The sequence below is a fragment of the Cebus imitator genome, unplaced genomic scaffold (genome assembly GCF_001604975.1).
Source record: "Cebus imitator isolate Cc_AM_T3 unplaced genomic scaffold, Cebus_imitator-1.0 Scaffold16, whole genome shotgun sequence".
NCBI lineage: Eukaryota > Metazoa > Chordata > Mammalia > Primates > Cebidae > Cebus > Cebus imitator.
This window is the reverse complement of record NW_016107331.1, coordinates 9421862-9449474: the sequence shown is the minus strand read 5'-3', so window position 1 is coordinate 9449474 and position 27613 is coordinate 9421862. Positions and strand designations below refer to the sequence as shown.

Sequence of the window (27613 nt, the reverse complement as noted above, 5' to 3'; positions counted from 1 at the left end):
TTTGAGAACCTGCTTTTTCCAAATAGCATCATGAGCGTGGTGCTCTGGTTTTCCTCTTGTATCTTGTTGCCATAGATAAGATGCACATGAAGAATTCATATAAATTACTGTCAGATACTATGGATCCCTAGCATATTGGATTAGAGAAGAGGTGGATATGGTCCTTCGATAGAATGTGAAGCGTTTTTTTAAAAAACAGCCAAAAACTATCCCCGTCTTTTTTTCACACCTGTGATTCTTTCAGCAAGTTAGGATAGCAAGAGAATGTGCATCCTTCCCCAAAGCCCAAAGATAGGCAGCTTTGGCTTAAATATGCATATTTAATTTCAAAATTAGAAAATAGATTCATTAATATAAATACATTGAGACAAAGAAATTTGTCTGCTGCTTAATAAACACGCAATTTATATTTTTTATCTTCTAATTGATTGTTGACCCTGAATAAGGTGGTCCAAGCAAGGCTTATTATGGAAAACTGGCATTATTGCTAAATGTAACATGAGGGATTGGAATTTCTTTAAAGTAATTTTGAAGATGTGATTATTTAGCAGAAATATTCACTGGAGCATTTTACTTTGAGAAATTATGGTCACACAAGGAAGCCTTTATAGGACCGACTACCTAATTGCAGTCAAAGATCTCATGAATGAATGAACACACACGGAGAAGAACACACATTTTAAGAACATAGTGGTCCTATATTTTTTAAAATTTTTGCCACATTTTTTATATCTGAACAGAGTGTATGTGTCTAAGCAGATGTTTTAAGTTATATCCTTAATGTAGGTGAGTCTGTAAATGTACCATTTAACTTAAATGGCTTTGTGGGAAGGTAGTTTGAGGAGTTTAAAAAGGAAAAAGAAAACCTCCAGTTACTATAGTTTCAGCTCTTTCTTTTTTAAAAACAGTAATTATACTCAGGATAAAGAAAGAAAAATAAACTCTTTTAGTTCTTTGTAACATCCACCGTTTTTCAGGTAGAGCTCTGGTGTATTTTTAATCCTGAATATGCAGGGCAGGTACTGGCAGCCGAGCTACAAAATGAAAACTTCCTGGCTGCAGACCAGATACAGTGCACAGTGCCACATCATAAACTTCCCCTCTTCTGTCTCGGAGTGATTTCAGCCCTAAGTAATGTCCTTTTTTCCCCCTGCATAGGCTAAGGAACAGAGGGCCTTCTTCCTGGGAAATAGCTTTGGGAAAGGAAAAGCATAATGTTTCCCTTCTTTAACTTGAAAATTCTGCCTCTTAAATCACTGAGACATTAACTGCAAAGTGGATTCAGTATGTTTCCTTTTTATTCCCATATAGCAGTTTAAAACAATAGGTGTGAGATAGAAAATGAGACCTCTTCCCCACCCCCTACCTCCAGCACACCCAAGCCCAATCAGATATCTGTACTTTTTGTTTCACAAAGAAAAATAGAAAGGTTTCTTTTCAATGAAGCCTGTGCATTATATTCCAGATATGTTCGATCATTTTTGTGATGCAAATTAGCATTGAGGTTTTTTGTACTTATCTCGGGAAATAGCAACGTTCCACCACAATGTGTGGTGCTGCAATAATTTTTATTGATAAACACCCACACTTTAAATGATTATTAGGTCAAAATACAGAGTACAAAGGGAGAAAATGTGAGCTTTTAGTTTTCAGATTTGGTTTATGCTTTTCATTTGAAAGGTACAGTATAAGTAATGTGTTTAATATCATGCAAAATAAATAGACTTCTAAATATCTGCGTTAATAATACTTGTATCTGAAACTGTAGTCTAAAAACTTGTACTTCTCCTTAAAAAATAAAGTAAAAAAATGTAAGGAAGCATGATTTAATTACCAGTTACATTTTCTACTGTAACCCATGTGATTTTTAAAAAATCCAATTAAAAAATAATTTCTAGCTGCCATGGCTCCTTTCAATCAGTAGAGTTCTCATTTGTATGAGGTGCAATCAGATTATTGCCAGCACACCTTTCTAAAACTAGCCTTCTCCTTTAGAAACATATTAAATGAGAGCCTTCAGGAGAAAGTGTTACCACTTAATAAATATTTGTTTTAATTTTATTTTTAAACTAAATTATTGATTTAACAATATATGAATAGCACATAAATGTTAGTTTAGTCGTTAATCCACTACACTAATTATTGCCTATATAAAATTTACCAAATTAGACCAACAGTTAAGTCTAATTTAATTTTATTTCTCTTGAAACTTAAGTAGATAAGAATAATAATTTTAATTATGTTTAAATATTAAGCACCTATTTTTCTGTGAATGCAGTGTTTCCAATAAACTGTTAAGAAATTCATACAACATAGATCTTTAAAAATGTATAAGGCAGCTTATAAGAATATGATCACAATGGCGTATTCCTATAACTGGCACTTTTTCAAGGCCCATTAGCAAGGGAGGAAAAAAATGTTAAACTTTGTTTTTTAAATGCTAATATAGATATGAGTCAATAATTTTTACATTTATTTGTTAGAAAATTACACATATTTAAAAATTCAGGTTAAAACTGTGCTTCTATTAGTCTATTATAAGAGATTTCCTTATTTTCTTGGAAATTATCTGGAACAGTAGGATCATTTGAGTTATACCCCTTGGTAAATGTTGTCAGATATATTGTAAACTTTCAACTGTTGAACACATGTATGAAATGGAAATTTTAAAATAGAAAATAAACCATCTTGCTATTTAAATATGATAAAACTATACCGGATTAAAACGTTGACTCTATTAGAGGTTCTCATAGTAAGTGATTCTCTGGTCAAGAATTTAAGAAACTTTAAACTCTGTTAACCAAAAAAACAATTACTTCTTTAAGGTATCTGCTTTTCATCCATATTTGAGGAGCCTATAGGGGGTCTTTCAGTAGAGGTTTATGTGGTTTAAAAAGTAGATCTTTTCACCCTTCTATTACAGTTAACATTAATATCTTTAAAAGGTATTACGTAAATGCAGACCTAATTTATTCTGGATGATTTTTCTTAACTAAATGAAGCCTAACAAATTTGTCTATTTTAAATGAATTTGTTTTCCATTTCTAGTATTTATTGGAAGTCCGCTTAGAGTCTTTATAGGTTAGAGGTTAAAGGAAATAATTTTGACTATTTTTTTCTTTCATCTCATGTTTGAATTTCTCTCCCCTTACATAAACAACAAAGAAAAAATTTCCATGATGACACTGATAGATTTGTGGAAGACTAAGTAAGATACTCAATACCCATTATTTGTTTCCCTATGACCCTTTGGTTGAAATGAGTCAGCAATATCCCTTCCAAGATTATTTGATCTTGCTTGATTTAGAGTGAGCGCTATGTGATTTTTCCCTCCGCTTCTTGCATTTTATAGCTTCAAAAAAATTAGACAATTTTTGACTTCAGTGTTTTTCCTTCCGTTTTCATTGTTTTTGGATTCTCTCCTGTCTGACTTTCCTTCTTACTTCAAAGTCTTTGGTATTGTGAAAGCAAGTGCACTTTTAACTTTTTTTGACTACACATGGGCGACAGAATTGTTTTAGATGCTAGCTTATCTCCTTACACTTGATAAACTGATGTGGTTCATCACCGCCCAATGCCATGTCTTGAAAGAGCTGCAGACATTGATCTTGAAACAGCAAGGGCTATAGGATCAAGTCTTTGTAAGGAACACCAGCAGCTTTAGATCACTGGATGGTATATTTGTGACAAACATGAGCAACTTCATGACTCCCAGGAAGTGGTACAGTTTTTAGAGAAGTTCAACCAAATTATGCCTTTTAGGTTGCTCTGTGAATTAAGTGTTGGGCCAGAACTCCAGTGGGTGCGCGCACGTGTGTGTGTGTGTGTGTGTGTGTGGTGTGTACAGTGTGGAGAACTTCGGTGGGGAAGAGCAGAGAGACACACAAAGCATGAAAGGATGAAGATACACACAAGAGAGAAAAGATCATTTAAACAAGCATAAAGAGCTTGGAGACCACATTTCCACACTTAATGTAATTTCTTTGATTATGCATATTATGCTATTGAAAAACATGTCCATAAACAATAAAAAGTAATGATTAAGAGCAACAACCAAAACTGAGTTCAAAAGCCAGCCTTTCATTTTCTGCTTAGTGGTTTTAGACAGGTGTTCTAATGACCAGAAAGTCCCACTTCCAGGATCTGTAAAATGGGAATTATAAAATCACTCACCTCTTAAAAGTTTTTTAAGCATTGACTAGAATAATACATATAAAATCATAATGCAGACACATAGTAAGTGATCAGTAATTAGTAAATTATTATCATAGCGTTACACTATATTTTAGTTATTTTACATTCCTGCTAATGATCATTTAGAAATTGTTGGTGGGATGCTTATTAAAAGTTATTTTTCAATAATACTTTAAGTCCATTACATTTGGGTCACATTCAGACCAAGTCTGTAATTTTTATGCTATTCTAATGATTGCTAAGTACAATATATTCTTTTCTCCAAGAAAATTAAAACCTTTCACAGATTAGATGTTATTAAATAAATATTATATTATTTTTAGAACCAGAAATGGAACTAAATAAACAAAACAATACCATCCATGAATTTTAAAAGTCATTTACTGAAAGTTTTGAATTGCAGATAGATTGCTCCTTAGTTTTAATGAAAGTTCAGTTTGAAGAAAGTGTTTCATGTACAGTTATTAGGTAGTTTTAATGGTGAAACCAGACTTGCCAAAAATTCTAAATTTTTTTCTTAGCATTATCCACTTTTAAAGTATGCGTTAATAATCTTTATTTATTTTTCTTATTGGGCAACTTTGATTATATGTAGACATGGAATTAATTTATGATGAATATGTGTTCTTTTACTCTTTATATTCGTTCGCAAGAACTCTTGCATATAATAGGTATTCTACAGATATTTGTTGACGAAATGAATGAATCGTATTTTTCCGTCAAGATGAAATGCACTTTTTATTTCAAAAGAAAATATAAACAGCAAATTGTGTCTTTATCGTCCTGTTTTTCTCTAGATTTGAGGGCTTATTCATTATAACCACAGTTTATCAACCTTGAGATGATGAATAAATGAACTTGTCTCAATTTGGGTATTTTTATTTCTGTGAGAAAAAAAACATAAAATATAGAAAATGCAGAATTTTACCTGAGGATTACACCTTTAGATAACTCAAACAAATTTAGATAAAATGTAGATTTAAAAATGGGAGTATTACTGGTGTCAGGGGTCCCCTTTTGTTCTGCTTTTCTGTTCACATAGTTTCTCAAAAAAAAATTGTATTTTGGATGTCAGGTAATATCGATGAGACATACCCAGTTTATACAACCTGGCGAGTTGCAATCACTTGAAATTGTTCTCATGCTTTTGAATAATGCCCTTCTAGTGTGCACCTTGCTTTTCAGCTTTCTTTTATAACTGTGTTTTAATGCCTCGATAAAGAGTGCTCAGCGCAAGGAATACTTGCAGAGTGGACTTCCCTATGGTAAAACAGCATGGACAGCTCCCAACACTGCAATCAAGGACGCCTCTAAAAGCTTTAATTTAAAAATAATAATAATAATAATAATAAGTCTGCATGAAGATGATGGAGCCCTCTATGGCACATGGGCTTAGAGAATTATTCCCATCTGCAACCCCCTCCCCCTACTTAGTAGCCCTTTCCAGGGTTATGATTACTGGAAAATGGCTGTTAATCACCAGAATTTTTTTTTGACTGCAGCTGCTTCAGTCAGACTACTAATCTATTAAACAACTTCATCTTCAGTTTAAAATTTGCATTGTATACTGTATAGAATAAATTTTCATTGTAATCAGAGCATCCGAGAAAACTTCTTGATATGATTTATAGAAGCACATTTGTTTTTATGTATGGCCCGCTCTACTGCTATTGAGCCAACTGTTTAAACAATATGTGGTTGATCAGCATAAAATAAAATACTGTAGCACTGTTGAGTGCAAGCAACATTTACAATAGTCACATTTGCAGAATATTTGAATTGTGGCTTCTTTGACACTTGTCAATATAATACCCACAAAATTCAAAAACTTAACCCAGATATTTAAAATTTGACTTGAACCTGAAAGGGTTTTTATAAGTTCAGTGTTTTTGTACCAGGCTGTGGTAGAGTGGTTTGGCCTCTTTTTCTACCCTAATGCTTATTACATTTGCCATAATTTGAAGAAATAACCCAAAACCTGAGTCAATATTGAGTGCTAAGAGAGGACAAAACAGCTCTAATTTACTAAGAACTCCTTTAAAACACATTTTTATATGTAAAATTGACAGGCTAAAAGAGGTGGTTGGATGATGTTCATCATGCTGGAAAGAATGTTTCAATTAAAGTTGAACACTTTCTCTTCCAGGTCTTTTTTTCTCCATTTTTTATTTGCTGTGCCAAGGTATCCATGTGCGTTTTTCCACTGTCATCTGGCTCGTTCCCAGCAGATGCACACAATCTGTTCTGCTGTCACTAACAGGGTTCGGTTTATGAAAAGAATGTGTCAGAACATGCCACTATAGTCACTTTTACAGGTTTTTTTAAAGAGTAACTGAGAATATATGCATTGCCCTAGTTTTATTGTGCTCAGCCCTTAAGAGATTTCTAAGAAACTTTTATAATATTCGTAGACCAAAAGCTTTCTTCCAAACATATTTTGACCAAATATTTACTTTCCATTAAAAGTGAAATTTTAAAAGTTCACAAACATTTTTAATTATGAAATGTATTATATTTAAATTTGAGTAAATTGTAATAGAATTCTTTAAAATAAACCAAGGATTTTTAGATAAAATTATTACATTTCCAACTATGACATTTACTGAATAATCCTTCAATACACATCTTCCCTCATACTAAAAGCAAACCTACTTTCCTACTCAAATCAAAACATTGTTTAAAAAATATGTTGTAATAGAATACTTAGGATATGGACATAAATACCCATTATTTGTTCCGATACATAGTACTGATTTCCCTAAGTGTTTGACACCATTAAGTTAAACCCAAAGTAGCTTAACTACCAAAACATTCTTAGCCCATAGACAAGCTTGATACACTATCTTTTCACAAAATAATGTGACATTTTATTTTTGTAAGCATGCATGTTTTAAAAGCATAATAATTAGTTTATGAAATTAATTTTTGTTCATTAAGATTTCTCTATTTTTATTGACTGTTCTTAATAAAAAATCAGTTTTTGTTGTCTTCATAAAAAATCATTTTTCTGGTACTATGTGAATTTAAAATTGAGCAACGGAAGTTGCATCAGTTTCTGAATAAATAAGTGCAGTAAGTTAACAGAATTTGACATTTCAAGTATGTGTAGTAACTATATATTGCATATGCAGATAGATAATGGACACATTTACATTTTGTGTACAGTCCATGATATTTAAATATCTCCCAGAATCGAGGGCTTTAAAAGGTACTTAGGTGTTAGTTTTAGGATTTTAAAATAATTTTTGACTTGGAGAACAACTCAAAGTTCAGAAAAATTAAACATTTTAAAATCAGTTTTATAATTCACATGCACTAAAAATGCAGAATAAGAAAATATATTAAGGAATGACAATTTGTACAAATGAAACATTTTATATATGTATGGGAAAACTAGTTTTCAATTTCTGTCTAGGGAAAAATTACAAAATACATTTAAGGCATAACATGATTATGAAATGGATATATTATCACATAGACAAATCAAGAAATATAAATTAAGACCTTTGTGAAACAATTCTGCCATTATAGCAAGAAAATAATTGACAGTTGGAATTCATTGGCACTGTTGTGCCATCATATAGATTAATTGCTCAATTACCTTTCTAGAGTTGTATCACGTGATTGTTATAGTAAGTTTTCTTAATCCATAAAGAAAACGGAGTCCTTGTTCTTTTTATTTCAAATATTATAATGTATACATGCCTATTATAAGTTGATTTTATAGTGTTTTTGAGGATGTGAACATAGCACATAGGTTTAAGATGAATCATAAAGAACAATTCTGGAGTTCACTTTTTTCTGCCAACAATTTAATTTATCTGTGATCTTACATATCAGATAACTTTACTTTGTGACTAACCTGTAAATAATTTAAATGCTTAGTTTTAAATGATTTGGAATATTTGCTCTTGGCATAAAAGGCCAAGAATCACAGGTGGTGAACTGATAAGAATGTTCTAGTTGAATCATGTGGGTTGTCATAGCCTCTCTATCTTTCCCTCAAAGTACCGGCAGTAGGGCTGGAGGAGAGCTGCAGAGTGTGTTACAAGAAAGAAGAGAGCCTCACTAGCTACTGCCAATATTGGGTGTTGGGTAAGGGGTGTCAGTCACGTGGACTTGGGGAACAACTGGAATTGTTTATTTTGCTACCCTTTGAATATACATAACATCCTTTCAAGACAAAACTCCAGAGGCAAACTAAGTTATACTTATCGTGATTTGCTACTTTTTTAAATCTTTAATAGATACCACTCAACGTGTAAATATTATCCCAAATTTCACTGGGGGTAAGCTTACTCCTCTTAGCAGCGTTCACCGAACCTGAATATTTGCAATTGTGTTTTGCCCTGTGAAATGCTTGTAAATACCAGATCTTGTAAAAAGGTAGGCTCTTTTATTTAGTAATGCCTCATAAAGAAGTAATCAGATATTCCCCCGCCCCCCCACCCCGGACAGCTTTATTTTTTAACATTAAAGGAAGAGTAGTTTTGAAACGTGAAATTTTCCTGGTTCTCCAGGATATGAACTGTGGGGCCATTTTTATCTCAAAAATACTTTTTAAAGTTTTGCCAGTTGTCTTGATTTCCAGCACAGAGGGTACCACCCTCCTTTGTGGTTGGGAGGTAATTTTTTCTTTGCGTTTGCTTAGTCATAGGTCTTTTTGGAGCAAAGACAGATTATTTTTGTGACACTGTCCCCAAAATATATATTATTCATAGACTAAGAAACCCATCAAAGAGTCTCGCCGCACGCGTAATGATAGGTTGGACTGCAGTGACCAGAAGGCTCTCCACTCAGCTTTCTTTAGGGAATTTAAAGACAGTTGTATCCTTTTTCCATCTGCATCGACATATGTTGACCAGTTGGTTTTCAATTCTTGCTGGCTTGGTGGTTGGAAGTAGGACTGATCTTCTATAAATATAATTGATACTTTCAACTATGACTTAGGAATTCCACTTTTACTTTATTCAGCGTCACTACTGAAAATATCTCTAATAATTGTACTAACTTTTATGATATGTGTTTAAAAACTTATATTATTAATTTGAAAGAATTACTAATTATAATTACTTTCAGACAATAAAAACCACAGCTAACATTTTTTTGAGAGCATACCATATACTAGAGCACTGTTCTGTGGGTCTGAAGCTTTATCTGCATTAATTCATTTATTCCTCAAAACTTAAGGAGGTAGATGTAGTTACTATCTCCATTATACAGATGAAGAAACTGAGGTAAAAATTTACAAAGTAACTTGTCCAAAGTTACCCATTTAACGGCGGACCTAGCATCTCAACCCAGATAGTCAGTCTAGAGCCCACTCTCTTCCTATTAAGCCAAAATCTCACATACGTGATCTCATCTATTAGACAGAAGAAAGAAAGAGTCAATTACTGAATCTTAGGTTTGCCTGGCATCTTGGGGAAAAAATATTTAGTAATCTTGGAATGAAATTATAACTAAGTTTGTGTAAACATATTTGTATTGTTTTTAAAGAGAAGTGAATTAATTCTTGGCCTGTGATATACAGTTCCATATTATTAATGTGAAGTGAGGAAAACATATATTATCATCTACTTGATAAATCATCTTTCACAAGCAATGTCTTATTACTATTTGTGAAAACATATTTTTCCAACTACAATGTTAGCTTTAATTGAAATAGGAAAATCTAGTTTCATGTCATCACTGTCTAGTGACCACTTTGCTATTCATTTCTTGAGCTGTTTTAATTTTTAACCTTCATTTGCAAGAATCATGGTAATTTATATGGTTTTAATTTTAAAATGTGAGATGTATGACAGAGCCTATAAATGAATATTAAATGGATTTCAGGAGTTATTCAGTAAATTTAATCAGTGCAGATGGATGTTCTAGAGAATTCAACTTCAAAAACACCTTTAAACTTTTTTTGTAGTTAAAAAAGGAAAACAATAGAACCTTAAAACCAGAGTTAGATGTGAAATAACTACTGATGAGTTAGAACAAGGTTATATTATATTTGAAAGTTACATAATATATCAAGTTTATTCATCAAATGCATGGCTTTTAGCTTTTAACTGAATTTTTCTGGGTTCAATAAAAGACCTTTTGAAAAAGGAAAAGTATCATTTTTAGAATTTTTACCATAAGAAACAATATGAACTTTCTTTTTTCTAATAAACAGTTTCCTTGTTTCTTTTCGTAAAAGTATTGCCCTACTATTGACTAGAAGTGAGGACAGAAAGGCTGGCCAGAGGTCAAATAGACTCAAATATTTCTGAATTACCAAATATACAAGCTTTGGACTTCAAAATTAATAGCTACCATATCTTTAATGTCATGGATTCCTTGCCAAATTTCCACAGTTCATATTAGTAACTACATTTGCTTCCGCTTTGTGTCACTGTTGAAGAGAATGAAATGCTTGTTTGGATTACCATGCAAATGCAAATAATCTATGTTCTCTGTATTTAAAAAAAAATTTATTAGAAATGTGACTTGAAGATTTGGTTATTCAATGTGTTATTTGGAATTAATTGATTACAATGACAAAACTTTCCTGTCACTTATGATGCCCATTGGCGGGGGAGTTTTGTGTGCTTTAGGCAATATTAAGGGCCATTGGTAACACTCCATGTTTATTCTTCTCATTCCAGCAAAACCACTGAGGCCAGTTATATCTACTTCCTAATGTGATTTTTGACTAAAGTTGTTTGAATTCTCTTTGGAATCTTCCAACTGTAAAGCACGCTCTTAATACTTTATAAAACACAATATTTATATTAATAGCCATTTGAGTTGTAAATATACAGGAAATAATTATTCACTATAAAGCCTGGCTTACCCGAAGACTGAGGAGGAAGTTATATCTGTTGGCTAATTCTATAAAAGATAATTACACAAAGTAATTAGTAATATTCCTTGAACAGGATTGTGATGTAGCTAATATTGCACTTCAAAAGCCTTTTTAAAAAATTTAGTCGTCCAAAGACTAAAATCAACTAAGCTTCTCACAAACAGAATTCATTCAAAAACTATGGGCTATAGTTTTTGATCTTTGGTATACGCCAAGAGACAGGGTCATAGGATTGGATTTCATTTGAACAGTTAGCTTAGATAAATGGTTCTGAATCTTGGCTGTACAGGGAATTTTTTTTAAATACCAATGTTAGCTGGGCACAGTAGCTCTTGCCTGTAATCCTCACTACTGGGACACCAAGGCCGCAGAATCACTTGAGATCAGGATTTTGAGACCAGCGTAGGCAACACAGTGAGATCTAGTCTCTAAAAAAATTCTTAAAAACAGCTGGGCGCAGTGGCTCATGTCTGTAATCCCCGCACTTTGGTAGGCCGAGGTGGATGGATCACCTGAGATCAGGAATTCGAGACCAGCCTAGCCAACCTGGTGAAACCCCATGTCTACTAAAAATACAAAAATTATCTGGGCATGGTGGTGGGCGCCTGTAATCCCAGCTACTCAGGAGGCTGAGACAGGAGAATCGCTTGAACCTAGGAGGCAGAGGTTGCAGTAAGCCAATATCATGCCATTTGACTCCAACCTGGGACATAGAGCAAGACTCTGTCTCAAAACAAACAAAAAAAACCCTGGAAATTCTGTCATTTGCAACATGGATGAACCTAGAAGACATTATGTTAAGTAAAATAAGCCATGCATGGAGAGACAAATACTATGCGATCTCATTTGTATGTGTAGTGTTAAAAGTTGAACTTACAGATGTAGACAGTAGAAAGGCAGTTTCCAGAAATGGGGTGCTGGAGTAGATGGGTAAAGGGGAGACGAGACATTGGTTGACAGGTACAAAGTTTCAGTTAGACAGGAGGAGGAGTAAGTTCTGATATTCTGTTGCACTGCGTGTTGACTATAGTTAATAATGTGTTGTATATTTCAAACTAGTGAATCTTGAACTTGGGCATACAAAACCATGCATTCTTACAGTCTCAGAAACAAACAAACCTATAACTTGAAAACTACCTTTGGCTCTGCCAATCAAATATCTACTGCTATAGCCCAACAGTTCTTGGATATCAACTATATAAATTTGTTAACTCAACAGTCAACTTATCACTAAGTGTTTCATGGGAGTGTTTAATTAGGGATATAAAACGGAGAGATGGAAACTGTTACTGAGGAATTCAGTCTGATGAAGGAGATGAATATGCAAGGTGCAATTATAAATATAATGTGATAAACACTATACTACAGGTTTGTTGAAAGTGAGCTAAATGCTTAATTGATAGACTATTCAGCTCTTTTGGGAGATGACCAGTCAGGCCAATCTCTAGTTGAGGATGCCTAAAGTCAGTCTCATATGAGCCAAATGCTGGCAGTACTCCAGAAAATGAAATTTCGGAGGCTAGTCTCCCCTCTGAAAGCATAACAGACTTTCATATATTTTTCATATGGTCTGCCATATTCTCAACTTTGCTTTCCCATTTAGAAAAGATGTGCAGGTTTTGCCCAGGACTTTAGGTCCTGTGGAAATTGGGGGCACCTGATGAAGCTGTGAAGATGGTACCAGAAGTAGGAAGTGCCAACCTAATCTTCTTTCCATTCTCTGGTATGCCATAGAAACCTCACTGTTGCGGATCTCAAGGTAACTGGGAGGACGTACTCCTCCTCACCTCCCACTGCTGCCCTGTTTCCTAGACACAGCTGAAAGGAAGGATGGCCTGATCCAGGTCCTTGCCTGCAGCCCACTGTTTTGACAGGGATATGGGACAAGCTATGAATAAGAGAGAAGGGCCCAACAGGGAGCTACCCAAGAATACTTTGTATAGTGGAGGCTTAACTTATATCTCTTACAAAGTAATTTTTAATAAAACTTTAAAGGGCATTTCTCAGTTTTTTTTCCTTCTTGTTCTAAAAGAGCAAAACTAAAGAAAGCCAAGTACTTGAGGGATATCATACCATTAGGAAAACATTTTGTATATTTTAAAAGAACTTCAGGTACTCTAATAGAAGGGAATGGATTTGTAAACATAGCAAACCAAGATCTTACAAGACATGTAGACTTCAAGAAACTGAACTTATCCCTCCTATGTTGCCAAACAAACATATACACATATCTCGTGTGTGTGTGTGTGTGTGTGTGTGTGTGTGTGTATGTGTGTATGTGAGACAGAAGAGGCAAGACATGGCAGGAAAATAAAGATGCTAGTTCTGCAAGTTATGTAGCAAAAATATTTTTTTATTTCATAGGAAGCCTTACCATAAAATGAACCACATAAAGTTTTATGTAAGGGGTGAGATTAAAGATCTCAGTTGTATAATGGAACAAAATTCCAATTCTCTCTACCTTTTGGTCGCAGCTGTTATATAACATTACCTTCACAAACCAGGTACTTAATGAGAAAAGGCCTGCTTCATGTGGACGGAGGTGGAGGAACTGGGTTGTGCTGCTTACTAATACCATTTCCCAGTGACCAAGGTAGAGATATAAATTAGTTAGGAAAGACTGAGAGCTTTAGTCTAAAGGGTTGACTTTTTCGGAAGTCACTAAATGTAGTGAATTTGATCTCAAAGAGATAATACATTAACATCACACATGCAATTAGAAAATTATCACCTTGAGTAAATTAAGTATACAGCATTGAATTTAATTAGCGTAATATTAGAGATTTGCAAGTCAGTAAATATCACAAGGTGAAATTTATATTTTTAAAATACAACTGGAAACCCTCCAAAGAGTCAATATGATCTAGATAAAAATGATTAGTTTTCAAGACCTTGAAATTTCCTAACACTGGTTCTGCAGAAAGGGGGCATATTTATCAGGACTGCTGTCTCAGAAAGGCAAAGCTTCCCATGATTGTAACTCACAAATCTATTAAGAGTCAGCGAGGTTGTCCAGATGAATTTTTTTTCCTCTCACTTCGTACAATAGCTGAGAAACTCTCTCAGGTGAATTAGCTCATAACTGGACAGACTAGTAAATTTCAATACCACACTACATCCAAGGGAGATAATGCAACAACATACCTGTGTTGCGGTGGTTATGTTTCTAAGAGTTTTAATATGATTCATTTCAGATTTGGCTTCACATTTGAGTCTCCTGGAGGGCTTGTAACAAGTAAAAATGTTGGGGAAACTGGTCCAGCGATACTGATTTCATTGGTCTGGGATGGGTCTGGGTATCAGTGTTTTTAAAAAGTGTCTCAAGTGATTGAAATGTATAGTCAGCATTAAGAACATGTTAATGGAACATGCAAAATCTCTACAACTTTGAAACATCTTTGAACACTAGGGTGAAACAAATACAGAACATTGCTGTTACTTCCATTCTACCTATAGAATGGAGAAGAAAATAAATTAATGTCTTAAGTTTAAACAGGAAAATTATCTCTTCTATAGAATCTCGCTTTTTTTCATCTATGAGACCAGCTGCATCATTCCAGTTTCTAAATTATTGGCATTTCTAAAGATGAAGTAGCAGGGAAAGTGATGAACTTTATAAATAGATCGCCTAAAATATTTGGCATGAAGGGTCAAGATGTAGGCGAAGCTGGAAAAAGACTTTAGTTTGGGTATTAGCCAGAGGCCAACAGTTGTTAAATTTTCTAAATTTTCTTAAGAAAGGAAAGAGCAAGAATCCCTTGAAGAACACATTTTTTTTTTTCTCCAATGTGTAGTCAGTGAAACCCAGAGGGGGAAAAATGTACCTTTCGAGCCAAAATTAGGTCATGCCAACCACAGCAAATTGAAAGCTCTACTTAAACTGTAGTCTTGCAGGATTGCTGTGGATCATCTTCACTTCTAGATTATAACTGCTAGGCTCTGCTGAGCAGGCCAGCTCTGCTGAGTGAGTCTGACTGTCCCACTGGGCTGCAGTTGGCACACAGACGTGACCTAAGACAGTCTAAAAGGTATGCCTTGGAATATGGCATTTTTTTAAGTGAAAAAAAAATTTACAATTTTAAAAAACAAAACACAATTCATTTTGTTTTATGATTTTAGAGGGGGGAAATGTTAAGGGAAACAGGGAAGGAACAGATCCACCATTATGAACAGCAGGCACAGCTTCCTGGTAATTGGGACAAGGTTGCCAAAAAACCTACCTTAACCATAAAATGAAACAAAAAAACATATGCAGTAATAGTTTCATTCATTTATTCACCTGTTCACATTAGAAGTGGCAGCGTTGCTCCCTTACCAGCCTTAGAGAAGTGGAAGAAAATTAGAAGGTACTTCATTCATTTCTTTGACATATTCCATCATTATTAGAATGTTGAACCTACTGTAAAATGGAATATATTGCCATTACGTAAAAGAAACTGTTGTCCTTTCCTACCTGAGAAACATAGGGTTTCATAGGTATTTTCAGTCATTATTAGAATGCTGAATTGGCCATAAAAATGTAACTTATTTCCATTACCTAAAGGAAATTTATACCCTTTCCTACTTACAGAGAGTATTTAATAAAATGATAAGACCTGTAGGACTTAAGAAACTTTATTGTGAATTGCCCTACAGAACTTTATGAAGCTGTTTATAGAAAATATTAATATCTGTTACAGTATCCAATGTGTCCATTTTAAAAGGAAAAAAAAGCTACAATATGTTTTTTGTTGAATGCTACTGTATTCACTCCCACAAGAAAATAAAACTTCAGATTTGTTGACTTGTTCATAAATGAGCAAATATTTTTGCAGCTTTGTAGCCATTAGCTTTACATCTCTGTCACGTCTGCAGAGTTTTGCTCGTTGAGCGCAACTTCTCAATGTGTACAATTAATTAGATCAATCTAGTTTTCAAATTATTGGCTTCTTTTAGGATGAGGCTGTAGCAGTTACATAACATTCTGTCAGGTATGAACTAAACTTGGAAACTGAAAACATTAATGCTTTCCTTTTATTATAGAACACTGTCATCTTCAGTTAATTAATACAGGAACTTTCCTAAGTTAAACGGCATTCTCCTTGATTTTCCTTGCATGCTGGCTCTACAATTTTTTATAACACGGAAAATAAAAAGCCCAATCTGTGCTACATGAGGATTCTGGAAATACTTCACAAAGGAGAAAACACTTGAGCAGATCGTTACAGAAGAGTTTGAATGTGCCTCGTCACTGTGTGTCTTACTTTTGAGTACAGACTCTTAACATACCACTGTGTTCCCAGTAATACCGTCACACTGCAGCTTACAAATAATTTTCACCCCAAAATTCTGTTTTAAAATTACTGTTGGAAAATCCAGAATTTATTTTTCATGGGAAGAGTTTTTTAAATGATTGTTAGTTTCTCGCGTGAACCAACGCATGCCTAGTGTACACTTTTAATAATTTTTTTTTGAGATGGAGTCTTGCTGTGTCACCAAGTGGAGTGCAGTCATGTGATCTAGGCTCACTGCAACCTCCACCTCCCAGGTTCAAGTGATTCTCCTGTCTCAGCCTCCCGAGTAGCTGGGACTATAGGTGCACGGCACCATGCCCAGCTAATTTTTGTATTTTTAGTAGAGACGAGGTTTCTCCATGTTGGCCAGGATGGTCTTGATATCTGGACATCATGATCCACCCACCTCAGCCTCTCAAAGTCCTGAGATTACAGTTGTGAGCCACCGTGCCCGGCCAAAATTTTTTAAAATAGTAAGAAGCCATATGGATGTTGTAATACAAATAACAATTATATCGTTCAAGTTTGCCATAACCAGTAATGTTTAATCAACACACTCTGACGCGACAGGTAGAATTTTTGCGGGAATAATGAAAACAACTTCTAGATGTGCAAAGTGTAATCTACCATATGTAAGCCTGAGAATGGTTTGTAGCGCTCCTTCAAAGTGCATTTCTCACTACCACCTTCCTGGGGAGAACCTTAAAAATGATGTTTAGATGATTAGAAGGTTCACTGAAGTTTGAAAATTACTGCTTAAAGATTCAAGTATTCTTAGTTTATGTTTTCTTTAAAAATCGCTTTTTCTATTCCTTAATGCAGATGTGTAAGCATCACTCTAAATGTTTGTTAGTTGTCTTTAGCTGACATATGGAGCACTTGAGAAAGAGATTTCTCCAAGGAATAACTAACTGATCCAGGACTAGTGAACTGACAAGGATGTGTGTATGTAAGTGAGGGCCAGAGAAGGACTGCACCCAACAAGGATTAGGACACAGGTGGGTGGGTCTCAGAGTCCATACCCTTATCAAATGCACTTCACTCCCTTCCTTGTCTTCTAGTTGACTCTTACTGGGCCGCCTCCTCCTGACGTCCCAGGTGAGCTTTAAGTTTTGTTGCCTATGGTCACCCAATCTAAATGCAGCCATGGCCCTTGGTTAACTCGATAAATTAATTTAGCAGATGAATTCTGTCACTCCTTTTATTCCAATCTCTATAGAGTCTCGCTCATTTCAGGGTCCCCCAAAATGACTGGAAAAATACCTTGAATATATTGTAGGTCAATACTACACATGAATTCCTACATGAGGAACAGGGAGAAAGATTGGTAAGGCTTGCATGTAGAGATTGGTCATGAGGTGATAGGTATATGTAGAAGAGTAGAGGGAAGACTGAGGAAAATCCTGATTTTTGCAAGGAGTGAAGAGGTATGCATTGAGGTTTTTGAAGTAGATATTCACACATTGGATTTCATTATCAAGAAACACCTCAATTTGTCAAAATTAAATTAATAGGAAGGAAGTGCTTGACTGAATATTTTTATGAGTCTAAAAACAATACTGCATGTATTTAATTCACAGAGCTTTTGTTGTTGCTGTTTTATTAATTTCATTGTTTTAAAAATCCTGCTTTGAGATTTTTCTCTGCATCATCTAGACTTGGACCATAATTTAAGCACACATTCAGCTACTTTACAGGAAATCTGAAGAATGGAAATGTATTAGTTTGTTCTCATGCTGCTATGAAGAAATACCCAAGACTAGAAAATTTATATAGAAAAGAGACTTTATTAACTCACAGTTTCACATAGCTAGGGAGGCCTCAGGAAACTTACAATCATGGCAGAAGGCACCCCCTCACAGGGTAGCAGGAGAGAGAATGAGTGCTGAACAAAGTGGTAAGCACCTTACAATAACATCAGATCTCAGGAGCACTCACTCACTATCAGGAGAACAGTATGGGAGAATGGCCTCAATGATTTAATTGTGTCCACCTGGTCTCTCCCATGACGTGGGGATTATGGAAACTATAATTTGAGATGAGACTTGGGTGGGGACACAGCCAAACCATGTAATTCCTCTCCTGGCCCCTCGCAAATCTCATGTTCTTACATTTCAAAATACAATTGTGCCTTCCCAACAGTCCCCCAGAGTCTTAGCTCATTCCAGTATTAACCCAAAAGATGAAGTCCAAAGTCTCATCTGAGACAAAGCAAGTCCCTTTCACCTATCAGATTGTAAAATCAAAGGCAAATTAGTTACTTCCTAGATACAGTGGGAATATAGGCAAAGAGGCTACAGACCCCAAACAAGTACAAAATCCAATAGGACAGTCACTAAGCCTTAAAGTTCCAAAATGATCACCTTTGACTCTATGTCTCACCTAGAGGTCATGCTGATGCAAAAGGTGGGTTCTCATGGCTTTGGGCAGCTCTGCCACTGTGGCTTTGCAGGGTGCAGCAGCCTCTCGTGGCTGCTTTCTTAGGCTGCTAATGAGTATCTGTGGCTTTTCCAGGCACACGGTGCAAGCTGTCAGAGGATCTACCATTCTGGGATCTGGAGGATGGTGTCCCTCTTCTCACAGCTCTGCTAGGCAGTTCCCCAGTGGGAATTCTTTATTGGGGCTCTGACCTTACATTTCCCTTCTGCATTGCCGTAGCAGAGGCATGAGGCAATGCAGAGGGGAAATGTGTCCATCAGGGCTCCACCCCTGGAACAAACGTATGCCTTGACATCCAGGACATATAGGTATTTCCATACATCTATGAAATCAAGGTTGAGGTTCCCAAAACTTAGTTCTTGACTTCTGTGCACCCATATGACAAACACCACATGTAAGCTGCCAAGGCTTAGACCTTTAATGCTCTGAAGCAATGGTCTGAGCTGTAACCTCAGGCTGTTTTAGCCACCGCTGGGACACAGGGCACCAAATCCCAAGACTGCACAAAGTAGCAAGGCCTTGGGCCCAGCCCAGAGACCTTTTTTTCCTTCTAGACATCTAGAAGGCCTGTGATAGCAGTGCCTGCCATGAAGGTCTCTGACATGCCCTGGAGACATTTCCCCCATTGTTTTGGTGCTTAACATTTGGCTTCTCATTACTTATGCAAATTTCTGCAGCTGGCTTGAATTTCTCCTTAGAAAATGGGTTTTTCTTTTCTATCACATTGTCAGGCTGCAAATTTTCCAAATTTTTATGACGTGCTTTCCTTTTAAAAATTATGTTCCAATTCCAAACCACATCATTGTGAATACATAAAACTCAATGCTTTTAAGAGCACCCAAGTCACATTGTGAACACTTTTCTGCGTAGGAATTTATTCCGCCAAAAAGCCTAAATCATCTCTCTCAAGTTCAAAGTTCCACAGATCTCTAGGTCAGGGGCAAAATGCCTCCAGTCTCTCTGCTAAGATATAACAGGATGTTCTCATTTTAGTTTTTATTTCAGTTTATTAATTTCGGTCCCAACAAATTCCTCATCTCCATCTGAGACCACCTCAGCTTGGACCTCATTGTCCATATCACTATCAGTATTTTGGCCAAAGTCATTCAACAAGTCTCTAGGAAGTTCCAAACTTTCCACATCTGTCTTCTTCTAAGCCCTCCAAATTGTCCCAACCTGTGCAGAGGCAGAGATTTGGGTGGGGACACAGTCAACCTGTATCAGGAAGGGAATAAAAATCACGCAACATAAAGAGTATTATTTTATTCATTGGCTTTTAAATTACCCAACTAGCTAATTTATTCTTTTGTATTAGAGAAATAATCTGTGAACAGTTAAGGAAAAAATATCCAAAATCATTAAAAGAAGTATATCATCTTATTACTATATGTTGTGTTATTCAGAAGACTGTAATGATGCTTTTCTAAAAATGAAAGTAATTTGTTTTATAGATAAAAATATTTTCAAATTATTTAAGAAAATAAACTTGAATATGGATGTATTTTTAAATATTTTCTATGTATTCTATATAGCACTTAGCAAGACTCTTTCAAATCCCAACATTTCGTAACAGCTGTTTAAAAATGAACTATAAAGCTGAGGAAAAGTTTCAAAGCTTCTTTTTAAATTTGCATGTTCTTCAGGTTTCTTCAACAAGGACAGCATGGGGTCCAGCACTTTTTCTGGGTACCTCCTGCCATCTTGTCTCCCATATTGCACATAGAACCACTCTGGGGAGTAAATCACACATAAGCTATTCTAGAATGGGTCAAGCCATTCACAAATATACTAAAATTAGAACAAATCTCAGTTCTCGGAAATACAAAATAAGACCATAAAGACTCTAGTGAGACAGTTGTAATTCATTGCAGTCCTTTTTTCATATCACAGTAGAAAAATGTCAACATTTCTGACTTCAGTAAACATGATTCTCAAGGTCTGCATGAAATGATATGTGGACAATAGCATCATAAAATGGAAATATTGTACAAATTAAATTATTCTCAATCCACATTAGACTGTAAACTCCTTGAGCTTGGAGATTGCACCTTGCTCATCTTTGTTTCCTCTGTGGTCTACATGAGTCTGTCACAGATAATAGATGTTCCATCTTTGTTGAATTAATTTGAAGCAAGTGAATGAAGGGTAATAATTATCCTAATTTAGGTGAGAGAGACCTAGGAAAAATAGTTGATGAGGCTCTTCCCAGTGATGTCATCTTTCCCAGTCTGACTTTCAGATATCTTTTTGAGGATCTATTTTATGGGGTTTACAATTTCTATGTTGTACTGAAGTTAATTTTAAAAGTATTGTTCAAAGTTGGATAAAATGTAAGCTCTTTGGTATGCAGATTAAGTTTTATCCACCTTTGTGTTCAGGATATACTTCCTGATGGATTTGTAATCTCTCAACTAACAAATTATTTTTTGTACCACATCTGCTATACTACCTGACTGGCTGAAGAGTGTTGATCATATCTACTCTATAAATCCATGACAGTAATATCTATTTATTGTTTCCTAATACGCATTTTACAGAGAGGAAAACTGAGGTTTAGAAGTCTCATATTTTAAAGCTTTGGTCTCACAGAAAACACGGTTCTTATAGAGTTACAAAAAGCTGCTCTCAATAGTCTTTAATTCATTTTATATGCAGGTAATTGATAGAGAATGCGTCCACATTTTTCCTAAATAGTAATTTTACATTTCTTCCTCAGATTTTGCTCCCATGTATAAATTAGGAATTATTGTGGTTCTTGTTTGAGTCATGAGTGAAGTCATGAAATAACAATAATGTCACTGATAAAACAATGTTGAGAGACACATTTATGATTTATTAGGAGGCATGGTGCATCTTATTGTCCCTGTTTGAAGTTTAAACTTTATCCAAAGCATTCATGTAAATTGTTTTATTTGTTTTGTAATGAGCATCTGGCCATGTGGATCGCTTATTTCTGTAAATATCTGAAAATTCAAGCATATTGGAAAGGGTTTATATCTTTTATAAATCCGTTATGTGGACATCTACTAAAAGCTAAATCATGCCTTTATCTTTTCCACTGCTATTTAACATCAGGTGATGATGGGAATAAGAAAATCAAAATGATATTCAAATCACTAAGTTTTACTTTTCACTAGCAGTCTATATGATACATTTATTTTAATAATATTGTTGCCTAAAATGATTGTCATTTCTATAATGCATAGATTTCATTTTTGCAGGCAGTTTCCGATTATCTGTATCCATTCAATTATGGTGACTTATTACTGTTTTCAACTTACTGAATGTCTAGGCATTATGTAGCTAACAGAAAGTTTCTTCTTAATGGTACTAATGGAAGCTACCTGGCTACCCTGTGTACATAGTTGTTTGGTAATCAACTCTTGTTTAAAAGTATACAAATCTAGCCTAGAAGATCTCATTACTCATTGCACACTCAGCTAAAAATACATTCTTTTTCTTACTTAAAAAAAAAAAAGATGGAGTCTCACCATTGCTCAGGCTGGAGTTCAGGGGTGCTATCCCAGCTCACTGCAGCCTTTAACTTCATGCTACCACACCCAGTTAATTTTTTCACTTTTATAGGGAAGGTGTCTGATTGTTTTGCCCAGGCTTGTCTTGAACTTGCGGTTCAAGCAATCCTCTAGCCTTTGTCTCCCAAAGAGCTGGGATTACTGACGTAAGCCTCTGTGTCTCGTTAAAACTACATTCTTTTTTCTTTTTTCTTTCTTTTCTCTGAGACAGAGTCCTGCTCTGTCGCCCAGTCTGGAATACAGTGGCACAATTTCATCTCACTGCAGCCTCCACCTCCTGGGTTCTAATGATTCTCCTACCTCAGCCTCCGAGTAGCTGGGATTACAAGCGTGCACTACCATGCCCATCTAATTCTTGTATTTTTAGTAGAGACGGGGTTTCACCTTGTTGGCCAGGCTGATCTCAAACTCCTGACCCCAGATGATCTGCCCACCTTGGACTCCTAAAGTGTTGGGATTACAGGCATAAGCTACTGCGCCCAGCTAGAACTACATTCTTAAGAGCGGCACATGCAGCATTTTAACTATCACTTGGAAAAATAAAATAATTTAAATAAAGATATTTGTTACAATTTTGTTGTTGTACAGTGTACTTATTTCAAGTGATGGTTAATACAAACAGAATCCAGTGTTCAAATAAATAGAAAAGAGACCGTTACTCTGAATGGTCTTTTACAGGCACTGAGTTAGAAGGAGATTCTGACTACCTTTTCTCATCAAGTTCCATGAACGTTCTTCATCTCAACTTTCACCCCTACCAGTGGTACTGGTAGGTGTATGTTTTTCTTACATTTGTTAAAAGAAATAGCTTTAAAACTAACTTTTAAATTATATAGAGAAGATTTAAAGTATTTAAATGATGTGTTTTTTTAATATTATGAATGTTTTCTGTTACTAACCAATGTTGAGCATACAATTCAACATACAGTTCTAAAATTCTTTTAATCATGTTATGGTATCTATAATGATAGCAGTAAGTTATTTTTTGTCACCATAGTGCTAAGGAATGTAGAATATTCTGCATATATGATTGCCAAATACAATTACTTTTGGTCTTTTAATTATCACTTGTCATAATGGAAATGTTGCAACCTAAAACACAAATATAGTTTGATAAATTGCTTATATTCTAGATATATAAAGTACTTATGGACTGAGTCTGATTGTATTGACTGCATTATAAAGCTTCAGGTAACAATCATCTTGATACATTTTAGTACAATTAGAATACTTTAATCTTTCTGAAATGCTGAAAATAGATTTTATAATTTGCAGTACTTACAATAAATATTACAATATATTCATACAAATATAAATGCATGAAATTATTTTAGTTTTAAAATAAAAAATAAAGAGTTGCGATCGGGCACTGTGGCTCACACCTGTAATCCCAGCACTTTGGGAGACCAAGGCGGGCAGATCACAAGGTCAGGAGATCGAGATCATCCTGACCAACATGGTGAAACCCCGTCTCTACTAAAATACAAAAAAAAAAATTAGCCGGCGTGGTGATGTGTGCCTGTAGTCCCAGCTACTCAGGAGGCTGAGGCAGGGGAATTACTTAAACCCAGGCAGCAGAGGATGCTGTGAGCCGAGATCGTACCATTGTATTACAGCTTGGGTGACAGAACAAGACTCTGTCTCAAAAAAACAAAACAAAACATAAAAGAGTCGTACGTGACCAAATACTGAATTTTTAAGCCTTCAGTCAGCCGACTCGTCATTGAGAATGTGAAATTATTAAGAATAGTAGCATATAGAACGTTAGCAAGCGGAAGCTAAAAGTTAGCAGAAACATTAGACGGATCCTGGCATGTAGTCTGTTTACATTGAGTGACTTTAGTAAGTTTGCCTCGACTACTTGTACATGTTGATTGACATCAAAATAGAAGACAAAGTGAAGTCATGGAATTATTCAAAAATGAAGCAATGTAGCCAAGTTTTCTGCTAAAATACAATTGGCCCTTGAACAATGTAGAGGTTGGAGGCCAACCCCCTAGGCCGTTGAAAATTTGCATATAACTTGAATCCCCAAAAGCTTGACTACTAATAGCCTACTGTTGACCAGAAGCCCTATCAATAACATAGACAGTCAATTAACACATATTTCATGTGTGATATGTATTATATACCGCAGGAAGGTAGGCTAGGGTAAAGAAAATCATAAAAAAGAAGATATTAAGTTAAAGAGGGTTATCATAAAGGTCTTCATCCTCATCTTTACATTGAGCAGCAGGCTGATGAAGAAGAGGAAGAGAGGGGTTGGCCTTGCTGTCTCAGGTGTGGTAGAGATGGAAGAAAATTCATGTATAAGTGGACTCCTCACAGTTCTAACCTGTGTGTGTTATTCAAGGGTCAACTGTACATATATATTCTTCCTTAAATAATTATATGTATGTGTGTATATGTGTATGTTTGTGTGTGTATATATATGGTGTGTGTGTGTGCATGTATGTGTATATGTGTGTGTGTATGTGTGTGTCATAGAGATCACCAAAATCAGAGTGTGTACACAGACCTGGAGGTAACAGTTACTGCTCCATGTTAAAGTGAAGGGCATTCTGGGCAGGGCATCATAGTGACCCTGAGAGTCCTCTTCAACTCTGGATCCTCCATACATACCCTCATCTACTTTGGCAGTTCCAAGATGCTGCATTCTTAAGGCAATCAAAATAGCAATTATTTTTCATTAAAATGTTGGATTTTTGTTAGTGTAATAGTTAAAAAGCAGATACTGGAGTCAGATCGTGTAACTTCAAACCCCAGATCTACTCCTTACCATGGACAAGAGAAGTCCTCTTTGCCTCCATTTCATCTGTAAAATGGACATAATACTAAAACAGCATATTTCTGGAGATTAGGTGAACTAACAATATATATAAAGTGAAAAGAATAGTGCATGACATAAAACAAGGAATAACAATCATTATGCTTTTTAAACTTTTGCAGTCAAGAAATTTTGCTTTGAAGGATTTTTCGTTTTTGCCTTTTGAGGGGAAGCTCTAGGAAATAGATTTTATAATTACAACAATCTGCACTATCCTACAAGCTACCCTAAAGTCATTAAATACAACTTTACTTTTGTCATTTATCTTGTCAGTGTTTTATAAAAATAATTATTGGAGTGAAATTTTAATTGTTTCAATTCAAATTATTAAATTAAAAATGAATCTGCAGAATACCGGATTTGCTAATTCCTGAAAATTTCTGCATTTTGAAATGTTGATTAATAATAGATAATTTCTTAAGGCAACTTGCAGATTCATTTGCCTGAAACAGAGAAAACAAAACTTTAATAATGGTCAATCATGAAAGTGATTGATCTAAAGTTAAACTCTTAGACACAGATTAAATAAAATAAATATGTTCAAACTTTCATTGTAGATTTTAAATTGAGCCTTAGACAACAGTGTGTTAGCCAAATATCACACTCATTTTCTGTATATTTCTTATGTGCATATGACCTCATTATTTATTTGTTTATTTTTAGCAAACAAGTTTTGCAGTCTTTGCAGGCCCACAAAGAGATTTCCCATAGAATTCAAAAGAGTAGCCAAAATCATGCGTTCTGGCTCTTAGATATGTGAATTTTAAGGGTTTAACAGTTGGAGCATCTGGATTTATGAATTCCTTTTAAATTAAATTATTTAGAAACAAATAAATTGAAAATATTTTAAAGTATTTGATACAATATTATTTTAAGAAGTATTTTCCAATATTAAAGAATTTTTGTGTCATCCAAGGAAACACACTACTTCTACATTTGAGAACTCTAATCATTAGTATAGAGAATCTTTTAATCAACTCTTTGACAGAGAGGAATGACATTGGTAAACGGAATTTGTAACCCAAGAATGTCAATTTTTTTACCAAAATTCAAACTTTATTTTCATCAGGGTGCCAGTTCTTTTTATAATGTGCTTACCTAAGTTGCAAATCACTGGTTCACAGTGTGGAGTGAGAACTTACACCACTAAAGTTTTCAAAATATGCCTCAGCTTATCTACCTTATGGTGACTAGAATAATTATAATAATTAAATAATACGTGCAAAGCACTTAGCATATTTCCTCTTATCATTTCTATGTTGAGAGATAGAAATGTGTGAAAATGGGAGTTTTTGCCTTAAGGACATAGTTTTCATCCGTGTAAGGTTACCCAATATTCTACAAGGTAAGAGATACATCACATAACCAGAAAGTTGTAGCCGTTCAACCAATTTTCTGAAACTAGCTTTGTTATCTTCTACTAAAATAGTTTTGGCCACTGTAACTGGTCTTTCAAATACAAATCATTATTAAGTTTTCATATCAAGAAGATTCTCTCTCCACAACCTCTTTCTGCTATTTACCTTTGAGGAATTTTTTAAATGGCAAATTATGTTACCTTTTAAAAAGTGATGACAATTAAACATTTAAAATCTCAGCTAAAATATTATACCTAAATTTTAGTTGCATTTTGTGACCCATTGCTAGTTATAATTGTAAGTGCTCTGAATGGAGTTTATTTGCACTCTGTGTATTGCCACTTTTTACTTACATACTTTATAAGTGGAATTTATTTGAATCTAACCTTCATAATTTAGATCATTGTTGTTTGTGCTCAAATTCAAATTTGAGGAACTCCTTTGTAATGCATTTGTGTTCCAAGTCATCACCAAAAATTGTGTAAATATAAATGAGATTAACAAAATAGAAATGGCAGTCTCATGTGAAAGATATAGAGTGTTGTCTGATCTTGTATCCTAATTCTATGTACCAGATTCACATGTTAAAATTCTATCTAGCGGCCCTGGGAGTATTCTGTCTCCCTTTTTTCTTTTTAACATATATTTTATAGTTGAGTTACTAAGTGAAAAAAAGAAAAGTGGTAATAGAGGAAGTTGGCCAGGAGAATTGTCGCTGTACTCAGCTCTTTTGATCTTTTTCTAAATATAGTTTTAAAATATTGTCCAGGTCAGCTGATGTAAGCAGGGAAGTGCTTCTTCAAGTCTTCTTTCTTTCCCACTCATTTCAATAGTGTTTTGGTGAATTAAAGGATATAAGTGAAACAAAGAAATCAGTGCTGAGTTCTGATAGCAAATTGAGAATTGAACTTGCTAGATTTCCAGATATTATGATAGATTGCTAATCTCAAAACTAGGACTACATTGGTATTCTAAGGCTAAAGTTATAAATTTTTAATAGAGATGTCTCCTACGAGGAAGTCTTATTATAACATACTAGAATATCATTTATTCTTTCAGGGTGTGATTTATTCTATTTAAATATAAGTCCCGTAAAGGAGATGTGTTAATCTATTTCTACTCTAAGTACATAAATATGACGGCTACAC

General features: G+C 34.8%; 1 protein-coding gene across 20 annotated transcripts in view; it reads left to right on the top strand.

Annotated features, from left to right (window-relative positions):
* The window catches only part of MEF2C (myocyte enhancer factor 2C), a 181623-nt gene that overhangs the window by 26431 nt on the left and 127579 nt on the right, over window positions 1–27613 (top strand). Inside the window, exon 1 of one of the 20 annotated variants that reach the window (XM_017508317.2) lies at window positions 23029–23049. The exons of the other annotated variants lie outside the window; for them this stretch is intronic. The gene's annotated coding sequence lies outside the window, so the exon portion shown is untranslated. Of the gene's footprint in view, window positions 1–23028; window positions 23050–27613 lie in introns of those variants that run through there. 20 annotated transcript variants of the gene reach the window in all.